At 35.9% G+C, this 16,006-nt stretch overlaps 1 protein-coding gene across 6 annotated transcripts in view; it reads right to left on the bottom strand.

Moving 5' to 3' along the window:
- Positions 1 to 16,006, bottom strand: part of LOC148946124 (sodium-driven chloride bicarbonate exchanger-like) — a 184,890-nt gene that overhangs the window by 63,643 nt on the left and 105,241 nt on the right. The window lies entirely within an intron of this gene.

Genomic DNA, 16,006 nt, shown 5'->3' with positions numbered 1-16,006 from the left:
AAAATATGCGTTGATGCTAATTGAAAATGAAATTTGGATACATCTCTCACTGAATACAATTTGCCGGAAATAATTGTCGGTTGCCATGAAGAATAACAACTATGACTAGGCTTACTGGACAAAGGTTTGGGTGAAGTATGAAGTGACTGGGAGAGAGTATCCCCCAAGGACTCCAGATCAGAGAGGAAAAACCTCGGTAAAGGGATCACAACTTGTCCGCCCGTTGTGCATTGAGGAAAAGGGCTATCTTTCGCGACTTCCCATAAGGGATCTTCCCCAAGGGATTCCTCCCCCTCATAAAGGATCGACATATCTTTTGAATTGTTAATACTAATCTTAGATTCCTTTCCAAGTTTTTCCATCCGACTCGACATTCCATCTTTCACAACTTTCCCCCAACCCGTTGTAGGTCATTCATCTCTATTTTGTACCCATCTTGTTTTATTTCCCATGGGTCTTTGACCTCTTGTTATCCCCTATTATTTATGTTATCAAGGCACAGCCCATCCGACATTTTATTTTTCTCCCTATTATTTATTTTATCAAGGCAAAGCCCATCCAAATTTTGTCTCTTTTTTACACTCCTCTTTTCATCTCTACTTTTCTCAATTTTGTCATTCGCGCAAAATAATAAATCATCGTTAAATCTGACTTGGACTCCAGTGTCCACCACCTTTGACTGCATTTCTTCATTGTAGCTCCGTTTAATATCTCTTTTCTCTCTCTTACTTTTCTTTATTTTTACTGTAGAAACCAATATTTCGTTATCAAATGGGAACTAAACTCCGACAGTTGGTTTTTCATATTCTACTAAAATTTTTCGGACTTTTCGAGGAAAAGCGCGTACAATAAATTTCGTCTCCTTTTTCTCTGCTACAATCAGCGCTTCATTCTGGCAAACCTTTTTCGGCGTCTCACACTCGTTAAAAGTGTTCTCAAGTTTTCCATTTTCTGGAAATTTGGATTTCCAATTTCTGATATCTCCAAAGTCTCCTCCTACTAAAACATCCACTGCTAGAGTAGGTGCTAAGCCTACCTTTATTGTGTTTCTTTGAATTGTACCATTGTTACGTGCAATTTCTGTTATAAACAGCCTAGATTGTGACTTGTGCTTATCTCCATAATAAAACTATGTATCAATATTATTTTTATGGTCTATTTAAGTCTTTTTAGTTATGTCAATTAGCACAAAAGTTTGCTCACTCCCCGAGTCAATTACCATTTCGGTAAATTTTCCGTTTAATTTTCCTTCTATTTTATGTGATTTCACAAACTCGTCAATATTTCCTTCATTATGGGCTATAGCCCAATTTGTTCTTTAATAGGTTACTTTCTCATCTTTATTATGGCAATTTTTAGAAAAAGGCTGCGAGGAATCAAATTTTACCGGATTATCAATATTTTTAGTATCAAGCATTTCATTTTTCCGACAGGGTGGCGCAGCCTCCCAATTTGTTTTATGGGCCAGCCCACCTCCCCCGGTAGTCACAGGAGTAGCATAATTTTCCGTTTTAGCATTTAATGTGTAATAAATGTCTGATAATCTCTCACTCATTGACATTCCCTTACGGGCTTCAATTTTTTCCATACGAGCCTGATGATATATTTCATTGGCTTGACTATCTTTTTCAATTTTGTCCATACGGGCCTGATGAAGTATTTCATTGGTTTGACTATCTTTTTCAATTTTGTCCATACGGGCCTGATGAAGTATTTCATTGGCTTGACTATCTTTTTCAATTTGATCTATTTCATCCTGTAATTTTTTCATATACTCTAGGTGCTTTCTTTCGGATACCTCTTCTATTTGTTCCCTTTCTTTTCTATCTCTCTCTTTCTTGTCTATCTCTCGCTCTTTCTTTTCTATATTTCTCCTCTTTTCGTTCTCTGGCTAATCTATCTTTCTCCTCCTTTCGTTCTCTAGCTAATCTGTCCTTCTCCATGAAATTTAATATTTGTTGTGTCATATCTATTTGAGTGTTTTTTCGCAAGCTCCTGCTGGATCTCAATTCAATACTGCTCCTTCTACTCGGACTACTTTGATTCCGTCTGTCATTATTTTTTTTTTAGTTCATTTTCTGAATCTGTTCGTTTTATATCCGTATTGTCTCTTTCTTTATAGGCTACTCTAGCCTTTCCGTCCTCTTTTCTATTCTTTCTAATTTCATCTTTCTCAGCCTGCATTTTTCCCTCATATTCTCGGTGCGCTCTCTCAAAGGCCTCCATATTAGCCTTTCTTTCTATTTTCCTACTTTTTATACGGGCTTCACTCGCCCTTCACGGTCTTGAGTTAATCTCACCTCTGTCCGACATAATTTCACAATTCCGTTAACTGAAATTACCTCTTCAGTCTAAATGAAAATTCTTTTATCGATGTAACTTCCGGTCTCTCGCGAAAAATTGCTGCGTGTCAATTGGCCTTATATTTTTGCACAGTAATTATTTGCACGATATATTGATTCGTAAATTTTTCAATTATGATCTAACAAGGTACAGCCCATTATAGATCATCATAATTATATTAATTGATTCCGTATTTTTTTTTCTCTTTATATGTAATCACAATAGGCTACTATCACTATGTAGGCTAACTCAACTAGTCGCTTCGAAAACGCGGAATTCTTTTACTATCAGGTTTACTGATAGGACCTTTTTTTGCGGCCACCAGTGTTATACCGGTAGGCCAGAACGCCACTGGCGTGGTAATATACGAGTGTCACCACTTATTGGAGGGGAAAGCCCCGGCCCCAAATTATAATGTGATGCCCGCGTCCACCACACCGGTTCTGCAAAATATCGGGTTTGGTACTACCCTTTTTACAATATACCCTGTCCCAGGGTATGATAACGCGACCAAGTGGTCAAATTGCCACTTTCTAAAGCCAAATGTACCCTCCTTGGGTTACGGCTCGAAAATCTCTAACTCTCATCTTGGAGGTAACAAACCCCCCTGTCCATATAATAATGACGATATCTCGTAACTCTATTCCTACCCTGCCTGGGTTACGGAAACTAGTACACAGTTTGTAGAAAATACCTTACTTGTATTCTTCCAAACGGTTACAATAATAACATCTATAAATTCCAATTGCAGACTCTCTATACGGGGTCTCAAAGTAGACTAATTCAAAAATAATAATCTTTACAGCACTGTTCATAGGGGTGGACCTTCGCTTGGCCCAGCCAATTATCTCAATTCCCATTCAAAACCAATTCTACCTTCCCAACCCTATTATTCAATGACTCCAACCAGGAAGTAAAAATATAGAACTTACTTCAAAGCTTACTTAATGCAACACAACTATGACTTAGCAACGAGACTTTTAAATTGTCATTGAGAATTATACTATAGGCAAATCTAAGCAAATATAATTAAACGAAAACAGGTCATTTATCCGAAAGTAAAAGAAGCAGGAGGGGACCCCCAACCCCTTCCCCTGTAACATAAATGACCGCCCACGCTCTACCTTGGTCCACCCTTACAAACAAAAACACACAACTTAAACTTTACAAAATCCATTTGCCTTCTCTCTTCCACCAGTGTCTGTGCTACTACTTCCACCGCTTGGCTCTGGATCAGTCCTCATGACACGTCTCTACTTTAGGACCACCATGATCTAAATTGTATAGCATCCGCATTAGGTTTTGAAAGTTGAAGTCCCCAAGATTCGTAGACAATGATTGTGCGCAGCACAATCAAAAACAAAAAATGTTCTCTCTCTCACGAATTTACATTTGAGAGGAGCAGAGAATCAGTTTCTGGCACAAATAATGATGCCAGCCATCATGAAAAATTGGCTGCACTAGCCTCTTAATTTCCATCTGTGGAAACAACCCCACATCTCAATAAAAAAGTAAATTGCACCTTGGCATAATTTCAAATATTCTAAGGCCGAAAATGCAAAAGCCTGTGAACACGATAAGGGTACTGGGAATGAAGTAAAATTTTGAGCGAACCATAAATCGCCTTTTTTCTGGGTTCCCTCCCCTGGGATAATCAAATGCAGAATATCCGCTGATGCTAATTGAAAATGAAATTTGAATACATCTCCCACTGAATACAATTTGCCGGAAATAATTGTCGATTCCCATGAATAATAACAACTATGAATAGGGTTACTGGACAAAGGTTTGGGTGAAGTATGAAGTGACTGGGAGAGAGTATCCCCCAAGGACTCCAGATCAGAGAGGATTTCAGATTTATCTGAAAGGAAAAGAAACAGGGGTGGAACACCAACACCTCCCCCCGTAAGATAAATGACCGCCCACGCGCTACCTTGGTCCACCCTTACAAACATAAACACATAACTTCAACTTTACAAAATCCATTTCGTAGACAATGATTGTGGACAATGACAAAGATTCGTAGACAATGATTGTGCGCAGCACAATCAAAAACAAAAAAATTTCTCGCCCTCACGAAGTGAGAGCATTGTAAGCTTACTTATTGCAACACAACTATAGCTTAGAAACGAGACTTTTAAATTGTCATTGAGAATTATACTATAGGCAAATCTAAGCAAATGTAATTAGAACGAAAACAGGTCATTTATCTGAAAGGAAAAGAAACAGGGGTGGAACCCCAACAGTCATATAATGATTCAAACTTAAAACTAACAACGCGCGAAGTTTTGGCTTCGCCTTTGGATTGCTGGTGATCGGCCCAAGTCTGGTGAAGTATTTAAAATTAAGCAAAATTCGAAACGTTAGTTTAGATCTTCTTTGCGTCAAGGCCGCCTGAATGGTTTGGATGGCCCCCTCGGATCGGAAGTCTTTGTCCAATGTAATTAATAGCAGCAATTGTGTGTCTGCTACCGTTTCGATTATCAAAATCAGTGATTTTGTTGCTCATTTTACTCGTGTTTTTTCTACATTTAATCATTCTATCCAGTCCATGTTTTCTTCCTTGTTGCATAATACTGTTCCTCGAGTTCTTCGGCAAGTCCATATATTGTCAATGTCTAGTGGTGATATCTATTGGGCTTTTAAGAATGTTAAGAAATCAAGTGCTCCTGATATGGATGGTCTGTGTTACAATTACTTCACCATTAAGTGTCCATTTTTGTTAACACACAATCAGCCCCTATTTCAGATGTGCTTAGCCCAGTCATTAGTTCCAGACATTTTTCATTCAGGAATTGTAACATCAGTTCTAAAAAAGAAAAAGGACGCAGATCAGTGTTCCAGTTATCAACCAATTACAGTTTCCTGCTTCATGAGCAAGCTGTTCGAGCATGTCGTATTGCCTAAAGTTTTGACTAAATGTGATATTTCTGATTATCAAGTTGGGTTCAGAGCCGGTTTTGATTGTTCTCAAGCCCATCATATACTTGGTCAGTTGCTAGTCTCGGCAAAAATGCAAAAAAGGGCCAATTTATTTTTGCTCGGTTGATATCTCGGCTGCTTTTGACAACGTTGTACATTCGCAAGCGCTTCACTGCTTAGTTAAAGCAGGAGTTAATTCTTCCGAAGTAAAAGTTCTTCAATATTGGTATTCTAATTCGTTGGTTTGGTTAAAATGGATTTCTGATGTATCCGAGCCTATCTCAGTAAAGAAGGGAGTCAGGCAAGGTGGTATGCTGTCTCCATATGTTTTTAAAACTGTGCTTGCGGACTGTTTGCGAATGCTGTCTCCTACTGTGTTTTTAGAAAATACTGCTGTTAGTCACATTGCCTATGCTGATGATGTTCTGCTATTTAGTCACAGTAGGTCAGGCCTCACAAAGAACCTAAATGTTCTGAATAATGCTTTGAGTATGATTGGGCTTTCTGTAAATGCTTCAAAATGCGAGTTTCTGTGTTTTAATACTTCTAACCCTGCTCCTTCTTTACATGTGGGTACAGTGCTACTCAAGGGTGTCTCAAAATTGAAATTGATTGGAATTAATACTTCTGATACACTTTTAACTACATACTCGTCTCTGGTTGCTAGTATTCTGCAGCACTTTTTATTCTCACATGGTAAAATCTCGTCTAATATAGGGAGGTACAGCCGGCAAGGTTTATATAAATTTTACCGTAGTTTTTTTCTCCTGCAATTCTTTTTCTTTCCGGTTTGCAGCCTCTAATATACTAAAAGGACCGTTATAAGCTAAGGAATGACTATTTTAAATACGGCAGCTACTTGTTACATTTGCTGACGTTGTACAGAAATCGCAAGGTTATGTCTTATGTGTGGCTAGTTAAACCTTTTTTACATCTTCATAAAATCGTCAAGGACCCGATAACCAATTGTTCAAGGAAAATATGTGCCAGTGACACCCTAACTTATTTTGTTCCTGATTAGTGATTCTATGGATATTGTTAAGTTATTTATGTTATGTTTTCCTTATTATTTCCTTGTTGATAATATTATTTTGTTTTTTCTTTTTTTTACTTCGCATTTATTTTATGTTGCGGGTTAAAAATAAACTTACTTACTTACTAGGAATGAATAATTGAGACTTAATTACAATTTCCGTTCGTTTGAGTTTCAGTTATTCCTTCATGGGGATTTCTGTTTGTTTTGGGGTTTAATTTACTCTTTCATAGTAATGAGTAAATCATAGTCTGTTAGTTTTACGTTTGAGTGATAATGCGACTTTATTTTAACTCTTAATGTTGAATATGGCTCATTACTTTTCTTTGAAAAACTCTTGTTTTGGAAAATAAATTTACTTTCTGTTCGTTTTTTAATTAACGCAGTTTTATTATTGGTTAACTATAAGAATACCTTAGGTTAACTGTAAGGTTAACTATGAAGATGTTTTAGTTTTACTGCCTAATATATAAAATGTTGGAAAGAAGTCATAAGTAGAAACAAACAATAAGTAGAAACAACGGGGATTTTTTTTTTTATACAAGACAGTGGTATGCGAATTTTAAATGAATATTGCGACCCTATATCCAAGGGCCATCCTCAACAAAACAAACGAAGAGAAAAAAAAACAATATAAAAGAAACTTACATGAAAATACGATCATTAAAACTGAACATAGGTTTTTATTTTTTTATTTTTAGAACAGCCCTGGTTGAACTTCCTTGAAGTAATGATATTAGGCCTGTTTTAAAAATAAAAATAAAACTTTTTTTCAGTTTTAATGATCGAATTTCAATGTAAGTTTCTTTTATGTTGTTTTTTTTCTCTCTTCGTTTGCTTTGCTTTTAAATATTCATTTAAAAGTTGCGTTCCACTGTCTTGTATAAAAAAATTTCCCCATTGTTTCTACTTATTGTTTATGATGGAAAGGCAGTGTGGTCTTCGTCGCTATTTGGAAAGAAGTCCAAATACTTCTTTCCAAACTTTTAGGCAGAATCTGAACATTCCATAAAAATATTCAGCAGTGGTTCTGTGCAACATTTTTTTAATAACATTTTTACCCTAAATTTTGGGGTTTAGATATGCTATTTTGTTAGCCTAGATACATATATCAAGGTTTGATTTACATACCCCTCCCGTTTTTATATGTCTGGTAAAAAAAAATATATATACTAATTCGATTGTGATTTTTTTTCATTTTTAAATTATCCGGAGTTAAAAAGAAAAGATTACGAAAAAGTCTGATCAAATAAGTTTAAAGAATAAACAAAACAATTGTCATTTGAATCTTTTAAAATTGCGGAGATTTAAAAAATGCACATGTTTCGTTTCTGCGCAACCTAATTTATTATCTCCTTTCCCACACAAACCTAACAAAAGCATTATTTTGTTGTTGTTATAACAGTATCGGACTAGTTTTTTCTCCGTGGATATTTTGAATGTGTTTTGAAAAGACGATTGAAGGGCAAACAATTTATGAAATCCTTGGTCTGTTTCCAAAGGTTTAGAATACTCTTCTTGTCAATATTGAAGCTAAAATTAAACTCAACAGGTGATTCGTTAATAGTTTCCTTTTTATTGAATAATTTACATAGTAGCTGTCAGACAAGTAAGAATTTGTGTTAGCTAGCTATACACACAGTTAGACAAGTATGACATTTTTGCTTTAGTAAAAAAAGAAAGAAGACACGTAATTGCTTCGCATTTGAAAGTGATTTTAAGTGTTACTCAAGATGGGAGACTGTAATTCACCTATAAAAGATGTTCAGCAATGGTGATATAAACGGTGCAGTTTTCATTTTGGCCTAACACCATTTTCGAGGATTTTCAGGCTAATTTTCGAAATTCCCCTAAATTTTTTTTTCGTTGTTTGGCTATTTGGCTCTAATAAATTTGGCTTCACTTTGTTTTTGTGAAAATTAGCCGAAATAACAGTTACCATTTCTGAATCAGCTAGGAGTAGCAATTCTTCCTTATTTCACAGTTTTTTTTTCCAAACTTTTAAATAAATTTTCGCTTACTATAGTTCCTTCTTTACTAAATTGCATCTGACGCTGCGACTATAAAACCCAAGAAAAGGTTCTTATCATGAAATTATTATTCAAAGCGTTTGTGACGGCAAGCATTTGTTTAATTTCCAAAAACAGAATAAACATATGGTGTGTATATTGAAACTCTATTTTAAACGTTTGTGATGGCTAGTTCAGTTTAATTTTCAAAAGCGAAATAAACGTGTAGACGGTTTTTCCGACGCCGTTAAAAATTCTTTGTTCGGTTCAATAACAACGAAAATACTGACATGTCATCTACAGAAATTCCGAACTTGGTCAGTAAGCAGTTTTACCGACTCCTGCCGTGACTTTACAGATGGTACCACAATTTTCCATTTGTTTAAAAAAAAAACAGCATTAAAATAGTGACATGATATGTAACGAAAACTGAAACTCGGTTGGTAAATGCAACGGTTTTATCGACTCGTGCAGTGATTTTACGTATTGTATTCGAAACGGACATTACGTTAATTTTTTACAAAAACAGTCGGTAAAAATGACCAGCCAGTTGGTATAATCTCTTGCCCCCCCCCAAACATTTTGGCTAGTAAAGACCCTGGGGACAACCCCTGGGTTTTAATGTTGCTCCTTACTTTCAGTTGAAAAAACTTTCAACTGAAAGTTCAGTTGAACTTTTGGCTGAACAAAACTCAGTTAAAAATACCATTTTTCAAATAATGCTGGTAAGTCTGGCGCACCCTCCATGAAAAAATCCCTCCCCGCACGGCAAACTCCTTCGTGGAACATTCCTTCCGCGTAAAATATATCCACCCCTCTGTAAAATCCCCTCCGGATAATTTCTTCCTCACTAAAATCCCCCTCTCCGTAAAATTTCTTGCCTACGTTTTCGGATACGTGTAGATTTGCTGCAATGGATAAGTCAGATTACGAGTCACCTGTATTGAAATTTTTCAAAGGCATATTCAGAGCAAGATTGATCGTAAATTAGCGGTGAAAGCTTTTTTTTTAGTAATGAAGTTCTTAACATTGACATTTGTAAAGATGTGCTTAAGACAGACAATCGTGAGAAGCGCAGGGGCACGATAACGGCGACTGCATTTATGGGTGATATTTTTGACATTTTAGCAGAAAGAGCAGCTAAGAAACTTCAAACACACCCTTCCACGGTTTCTGATCCTTCAGATGTTCCGACGCTCCCAGACGAGTCCAATACTATCATAGCTTCGAGATTGAATGACTGTGTTAACATGCTAACCCATTTAGTTGACAAAAAAAAATAGAGTCTATGCTTAGTGCAAGTGATACAATGTCAACTGTTTGGCCCGCTCCGGCGCAGTCAAAGCCGGTAAGCTACCCGATTGTATTATCTAACATACCAGCTAGCCTACAGTCTAAAAATTCCTCAAAGCAGCGTGAGTTGCTTGAGAGGTTAGGCCAAATCGACAAGGTGCAACACATCGAACGTGGCAGAAGTCGCTTGGTTATTCACATGAAGGATGAAATTTCAGCTTCTAGTCGCATAGCCGCGATTTCCGAGGATCTCAATATTCGTTCAAGACTAGTCAAGAAGGAGTTTCTGGGGAGTATAAACATTGACAGAGATTTCGATGTACCGAATTTTGTGATCACAATCGAAAGTGCTGTTAGCGCGAGGCGTTTTGGTCAGTCATCGGTTGTGCAGGTAAGCTTCCTTTGACAAGGAGTTGGAAGCAGCACTTAAGTACGGTATTAAGATTGAATATTGTCTTTATCGAGTTTCTAAGCCCTTAGATAGACCGAAACAATGCTTCAAGAGCCAAGGTTTCCACCATATAGCTCGCAACTGCACTAATCAATTGAAGTGTAATAAATGTGCCGGTGAACATAGTAATAGTCGCGAGAATCCTTGTTCTGAGCTAATTATTAAGTGTGCAACCTGCGATGGTTGTCATATGAACTCCAAGTTTCAGTACAGAGAGCTGATAAAACGAGCATCAGGGGGGGGGGGGGGTCAAAGTGTTACGCCAATATAGGTGAGGCACTAATAACCGAAGATTCTGTGTGGGTTAAAGTTTTTGTCTGAATGTTAATGGAGCAAGAGCAAAGTTAGATATTCTACAGTTAGTTTTTGGTGCATTTGATATAGTTAGTATTATTGAGCATCTTTTAAATTCTGATAACTCGAGGAGGTTGGAACTCTAGACCGATCATGAGTTCTGTATTCACCCGGCTAGATCTACCTTAGGTCGGCCCTCTGGTGGAATTTTGGTAGCAGTGCATAAAAAGTATAGATGTAAGCATCTTAAAACTAGTGATTTTTTTTATTGCAGTTGATTTTAGTAATATGGTGCTTATATGTGTCTATATGCCGACGAATTACCGTGATGAGTATTCGTCCCAGAAGTATGCCAGGGCTTACGCATCGCTGTCGAAGATTACCCACCGAATATGGTCTTCTGGTAAAAAATTGAAGATTTCTGGCAATTCCAATACTGATCTTTTAAAAGGTACGTCCCCCTTCTCGCAGATATTTATTAGTTCTTTGCCACTGAATTTGTCTTTTGTGCCTAAAGCTAAAGATTTCACTTATATTCATAGTTCTGGATCTACTTCTACTTTAGACTTTATGGTCACCGACTCACTTCAAGTTGTGAGTCGACCAGTACGTATTTCGGATGATTTTTTACTCAGTGATCATTGTCATCTTGAATTTTCATTACTGATTTCGGAAACAAGAATTAAACCTTCAACAAATACCTTTCTAAAACTTTCACACCTTTCTAAAACTTGCCGAGTCTTTTGCAGTACCTTCAGTCACTGTTAGAAAAAAAAACTCAGAAAAAGGTTGGTCCGATTCTCCTCAGCTTAAAGAGGCGAAGCTCCGACATCATTTCTGGTATAAGATATGGTTGGATTGCGGTAGGCCTCATTCTGGAGTAGCACTTGAACTTATGAAATCTACGAAAAGTGCATTCCGTAAGGTTGTCAGAGAATAGAAAAAACAACAAGTATATGATATATCTTGTTCTATCCCAAATAATCATCAGCTTTTATGGAAACCAGTTTCTAAACTTACTCGTTCGTACTCCCTCGATTCTGAACAGATTAATATTTCTTATTGGCATGCTCATTTCTCGTCAATTTTTTAGCTGACCCGCCACCTCTTGAGTCTTTTTTTCGAGCTATTCTTTATATATTAACCATAGTAAGAACTTTGTAAATATTCCACCTTCATCTGCAGCTTCACAAATTCAATTGATGCAAGCGAGAAAAGCTACCGGTCTGGATAGACTAAAAACCGAGCATCTGAAGCATGACACGATTTAACTTTTTGACCAACTTTCAAACCTGTAGTTCCAGGCAATTGTGTCTCAGCAAGATATGCCCAAGGCCCTTTATGAAGGTGTTGTAACCTGCATTCGAAAAAAGAATAAAGACCCTTCAGTTTGTAGTTCGTATAGGCCAATTACTGTTCGTTCTGTAATTATCAAACTTCTTGAAAGTCTTTTTCCCGCTTATTAATGTGCGTTGCAATTTCGGCGATAATCAATTTGGGTTCAGAAAGGGCATTGGAGTTCAAAATGCACATGCTACTTTCTTTTATATTATTGTTCGGCATCATTTGGCTAAGAAAAGTCTGTTTGTGCATGCCTTGGATATCTCCAAGGCCTTTGATTATGTCCTTCATTCTCAGGTTCTTCTTGCTCTCGGTATGGTGTGAACGCTTTCATTTCTTCTTGCTTGTGGCATTGGTATCAAAATTCTCATAAGGTGCGTTCTTGTACCAATCTTACCGATCGTATTCTAGTAGAGAGGGGTCTAAAAAGGTTTGGTTATTAGTTCAGCTTTATTGAATAACACTATCCCAACAGCTACTAGAAATATTCCCCCCCACCCCTTTCTGATCCACCGGTTCATTGATATTAGCCATATAATATGGTTCTGCTAGCTAAAGATCTCGATTAACATCAAACTGCCCTTAACATTGTCAATTCTAGTATGTCAGATATAGGTCTTTTCTTAGAGGCTTCTAAAACCAAATTTATGGTATTTAATTCAAATTCTGGAGGGAGTGAGTATCTTCTAGTCGGGTCATCCTCAATCGTAAACACGGATATGTTAAATTATCTGGGACTACCTTTTGGTACGTCTATGAAAAATACCCGAACTCTTATTATTCAAGCTATCAAGTAAAAACGAAGTAAGATCTATGGCATGATCGCCAAAATAAAAGGGCAGTTTGATAAGAATTGCCTAAGAAGGCTCTACAATGCTATGTTTGCGCCCCATATATTTTTTATTTTACCGGTGTGGAAGTTTCTTAGCAAGAGTCAACAACACCTTTAATCCGTAGACAGTTTTTCAGATATTGTAAGTTTTTTCTTGATCTTTCCCTATAGACAAGGAATATTTATATTACTAAGAAATACAGAGAAAATTCATGAAAATTCTACAGTAGGGTTCTCTGATACGCTGAATCTGATGGTGTGATTTCTGACGGTTGAATCTTTTCGAAAATCAGGTAAATTTTCTCAGGCTAGTAGCTTTTGATGGGTATGAACTGTTTGAAAATTTGTCAGGCATAGTAAAACAAGCAATCATCTCGATTGCTGTCCCGTAACTTCTAAACAAATGTCTTTTGCTTTTTCTTATTGCTCCAGGACTACTTAGTGCATGTTTTTTCTCGATGCACTCACTACAAAAGAAACTAAAGTATCTTAATAAGCTCCTTCGAGCAAACCTATATCATAGACTATCCATACTAGATTCAAATTCGTTTTTTTTCTAAAAAAAAAAACGTTCCTATCCTTCGTTTTCTATCCTAATAAGCTCCTTCGAACAAACCTAAATCACAGCCAACCCGTACTAGATTTAAATTCTTTTTTTCTCATATTCATAGAGAAGTATGTACAGATAGCTTTGAAAAACATTAAAACTTGCTTTCCTCGTCTTAATTTGGAAATTTAGCAGTAAGTTGGCGAACAATGAGATGCTTTCATGGTCGTGTATTCCTTGGAAGGCACTAGGCTTCATTCCTTTGTTACACAACAGTTAAACGAAGCCTCTTTGAATCAGTTTTATTATCATTCTTTGTAATGCTTACTTTTTTAACTCCTTATTTTCCTTTTTTTTAAAGTTGATTGTTTTGAAATTTAAACAACTTTAAAAGTTAGGTACCCCCCTCTAGGTGCACAAAAATAATTTTTATGATTAAAATACTGGAAATAAATTTTCAAAGAATAAAAATTAGGGGTGGGTTAAGCACCTTCTACAAGGACCTCTTCTTGATACCACATAACAGGTGGGATTGAAATGTTGAAAAAACTAATAAATATGCTTTATATGTTATATATCTGAATAAAAATGATATATATGCGGAAACTAATAAGAGGAATAACACAGGGAGCTGTATGTGAAATGTACGCTTAATAATAACGAAAACCAGCTACAGAGCATTTTAAAATTGAAAACAATTTTAATATAGGCCACTTTCGATTACATTATAGCATCGGTGAAGATTGGATTGAAGGACCAAAGAGGCTAAATATGCTACCTCAAAATATAGGTCGAATTACTGACCACCTACAAGACGACAGTATTAATTTCATAATTAAAATTGAAATCTCAACAGCAGCAACGATACTGTTCTTCCTAGTAAAAAAGAAAAGATAACTGAAAAAAGAATAGAATGTTGAAGCTGGATGGGTATAAAAACGCGCAATATTTTATCCAGGCTGGTGGTATATCTCTTGTGAATCCTTCTTGGTAACACATAATCATTTTTTGCCTTAGTTTCTTTTTTTATTCATTTATTTGTAATTAACTGGAATATCTTCATATCTGTTGTTGTACTATTTTTTTTTACATTTAATAATCGCAACATGGACTGCCCATTCTGCGGGCGGTCACGGTAGGAATTGTGTTGACCACTGACTGTTTTCCACTAGACTGTGTAGTCGTGTAAGGGTACATCCTCATCCACTTATTTGTTTATAGTGGAATCCTCATAGGATATAGTTCTCCATTTTTGCTCTTACTGTCAAAAAAGTTAACTTTTTTATTTTTGTCTTGAAATCAACTTCCAATAAATCCGTGCAAATGGTTTCAAAGAAGTAATATTTCTCGTCTTCCAAGATGTTATATCTGACTTAGGAATTTGATAGTCTTTGCCCGTTTCTTTTGCTCTAGGTCAATTATAACTAATGCGTGAATAACACTTTTATACAGTTACTTCAACATATTATGTTAAGTACATGTATAATGGGGAAAAAAGAATCAGATGCTCATTATCATCTCTGGAACCCAAAGACTCTCCAAGCAAATTTCAATTAGCAACGCTCGATGACACTAAACGGAAACAGTATCGATTTCCCTATCTTTTTCCAAACTTTTGGCATCACTTCCTTTCTTTGAAGAGAAAACAAGACATTGTGGGACTACTAATCAAACACAGATTTGGAAACACATAAAACAATTACTAAGCGTTATGGACAGAAATAATATTTTTAAAATCAAAGTTTTGAAGGAATTCTAGTGACAGCAATGTGTAGCTTCCTGGGCAAAACTATCACTGTTAGCCCTCTTCCAAAAAATAAAGATCCTTTATGATAGAAACATAAACAGACCAAATATAATATTTTTAAATATAGATAAAACCTATCATCTTTTCGGCTCATAAGGCGATTTATTTGATTTAATAACAGATACACAAGAAAGGATTAATCATGGGAAAGATTGCATTTACACTCGACTATTACACTTGACTACTTTTAGAAAACCACGTTTAGAAAACCGTTGATTTTGAATTGAAGTTATCAAGTATTTTGCGCAATAGGTTGCATAGGTTGCATCAAGACTGGGCTGGGTAATTGTAGACAGAGAAAAGCCAAGACAGATAGTCCAAGTAATTGAGAGGCAAACGTTTAAATGTTTAAATGAAACCATCTTTAGTCATCTTTTCGGCTCATAAGGCGATTTATTTGATTTAATAACAGATACACAAGAAAGGATTAATCATGGGAAAGATTGCATTTACACTCGACTATTACACTTGACTACTTTTAGAAAACCACGTTTATGTCTGTTAGCAGTTTGTACAGAACAGTTTGTACAGTTTGTACAGAAGTACAGTTTGTACTTCTGTACAGTTTGTACAGAAGTACAGTTTGTACTTATGTACAGTTTGTACAGAAGCATTCGCATAACAAGACGGAATATTGCTGGACTTAAAAAACATTTCAATAAGTCAAGGGAAAGAATTCAGCAGCATAAGGCTATAGAACGGAAATGGTTATTTATATGTAGTAAAATACATTCGTGTGATCCTATAGCAATCACTGGAAGTATTCACTACTATCCAGTGTCAGTAATAGCCTCCCTGCAGGCGCTCATTAGGCTTGAGCGATTTGTGGATTTTTAGTTGATGTACAATATTAATTGGCAACACTCATTTACTCACATATATATATATATATATATATATATATATATATATATATATATATATATATATATATATATATATATATATATATATATATATATATATATATATATATATATATATATATATATATATATATATATATATATATATATATATATTCAGCATCCAAACATAAAACACGCAAAAATTTAAGCAAGTACTCTAACCCTTCAGACAACAACGTCGTACATTTCACATATAAAACAGCACAAGAAAAAAAAAGTAGAGGTA

Source organism: Artemia sp. Qi Xiang Cuo, chromosome 12, assembly GCF_049724085.1.
Source record: "Artemia sp. Qi Xiang Cuo chromosome 12, ASM4972408v1, whole genome shotgun sequence".
NCBI lineage: Eukaryota > Metazoa > Arthropoda > Branchiopoda > Anostraca > Artemiidae > Artemia > Artemia sp. Qi Xiang Cuo.
The sequence above is the reverse complement of the archived record's forward strand: the minus strand, read 5'-3'. Positions and strand labels throughout refer to the sequence as shown.